Below are 2,087 nucleotides of genomic sequence, written 5' to 3' on the forward strand. Positions count from 1 at the left end.
TTCTATCTTAAATGCAAGACTCAGATCATCAACCTCAAGTGGGTGGTACCCGGCATTAAATACATTCAATGAGACCTTAAAATTTCCAAAAGACAACTCCAACTCACCACTTTTACAATGAATGATAGCATTAGATGTGGCTAAGAAGGGACGTCCTAGGATGACATGAATTTGGTTGGTCACATTGACTACTGGTTCTGTATCAAGAACAATAAAGTCAACTGGGAACAGAAATTTGTCCACTTTTATCAAAACATCTTCAACTATTCCTCGTGGTATCTTGATAGAACTGTCAGGTAGTTGAAGTGTGATGGGAGTAGGCTTCAATTCCCCCAAACCTAATTGCTGGTACACAAAGAAAGGAAGCAAATTCACACTTGCCCCTAAGTGAAGAAGAGCTCTCTGGATGGTATGTTCACCAATGACACATGAAATTGTGGGACATCCAGGATCTTTAACTTTAGGAGGAGTGTTATGCTTCAGAATTGAGCTTACATTCTCAGTAAGAAAGACCTTTTTGTTAACATGTTGTTTTCTCTTCTGTGTACAAAGGTCTTTCAAAAATCGGGCATAGGCAGGGACTTGCGTAATAGCATCAAGAAGTCGAATGTTAATGTGAACCTTACTAAACAGTTCCAACGTTTCAAGCATGCTATCTCCTTTTTTAGGTGGCCCGATAACCTCTGCGGATAAGGAGCTAGTGGGACTTGGTTAGGGATCTACTTGGCTGTTGGTGGAGAACTTGGAGGTTCTTCACTCAATGATGTGTCCCCATTGTCATCCTTTGACTCCTTAGACTTAGTGGTCCCTACCCCATTGTTCAACTCACGACCACTCCTAAGGGTGGTTATGGCTTTGGCTTGCTCATGGTGGGGTTTGGAACTCAACCCACTCTCATGTGTGCTTTTGGGGTTAGGAATGGTTTGACTCGGGAGTCTATTTTGTGCTTGTTCACTCATGTGGCTGGCCAACTGACTCACTTGCATTTCAAGTTTAGCAATGGAGGACTGTGTATTCTGCATGAATAATAGAAGTGTATCCTCAAGTGAAGGTTTTTGTGGAATCAATGGTTGTTGAGTGAAGTGTGGGCGCGGAGCTTGGGGTTGAGTAAACCCTGGAGGACCCCCAAGCTGTGGGCCCTTGGACCATGAGAAATTTGGGTGCCTAGCCCAACCCGGATTATATGTTTCTGAAAAAGGATCGTTCCGGTTTGGTCTATGAAAATTCTGGACTGCATTCAAGTCCTCAATGAGCTCTAGGTAGGATGAACTAGATGGACACATTTGTGTGGGATGAGATGAACCAGAGCATATGGCACAGACAGTAGATGGGTTAGGAGCAGGTGAACTCTTGGACACCATAAGGGCATCCATTTTTCTAGTCAACCCCTCAATCTTGGCCATGAGCATAGGTGTTTCACTAACCTCGTAGAGACCCCCTCTTTTGGCTTCGTGGGATCTCCTATCAACATTAAATGATGAACCCCATTGCTGAGATTGATCACTCAACGATTCAAAGAAGTCCCACGACTCACTAGCACTCTTACCCATCAAACTCCCACCACTCGTTGCATCTACCATGGATCTAACCTAGGGTGTAAGACCTTGATAAAAGTATTGCACTAAATGCCGTTTCTCAAACCCATGATGCGGACACCTACGGATCAAATCCTTCCATTTCTCCCAAGCCACATAAAAGTGTTCACCATCCTGCTGCATAAAGTTGAAGATTTCTCTCCTGAGGGCTATAGTTCTCTGAATGGGAAAGTACTTGGATAAAAATTTTGTGACTAATGTGTTCCATGAAGTAATGATGCCCACCTCTAAGGAATTAAGCCAAGACTTGGCCTTATCCTTAAGTGAAAATGGAAAAAGTCTTAACCGAATAGAGTCATCTGAGAAATTCTGGAATTTGAAAGTTGCACAAATATCTAAGAATTCCTTGATGTGGTAATATGGGTCCTCCTTCTCCAACCCATAGAATGTAGGGAGGAGTTGGATCACACCCGGTTTCAACTCGTAACTGGCGGCAGTAGTGGGTGGCAATATAATGCAAGAAGGTGATGTGAAGTGGGATGGGATAGAATA

General features: G+C 43.3%; 1 non-coding gene across 1 annotated transcript; it reads left to right on the plus strand.

Moving 5' to 3' along the window:
- Window positions 1-1,638: 1,638 nt before the first annotated feature.
- On the plus strand, window positions 1,639-1,745 carry LOC137945102 (small nucleolar RNA R71). The gene has a single exon (XR_011110919.1). It is a non-coding gene; the product is annotated as a small nucleolar RNA R71 (small nucleolar RNA).
- The last annotated feature ends 342 nt before the right edge of the window (window positions 1,746-2,087 follow it).

Source organism: Aristolochia californica, unplaced genomic scaffold (assembly GCF_029961685.1).
Source record: "Aristolochia californica isolate CCGP_79_NKW_82.1479 unplaced genomic scaffold, dmAriCali1.0.hap1 SCAF_11, whole genome shotgun sequence".
NCBI lineage: Eukaryota > Viridiplantae > Streptophyta > Magnoliopsida > Piperales > Aristolochiaceae > Aristolochia > Aristolochia californica.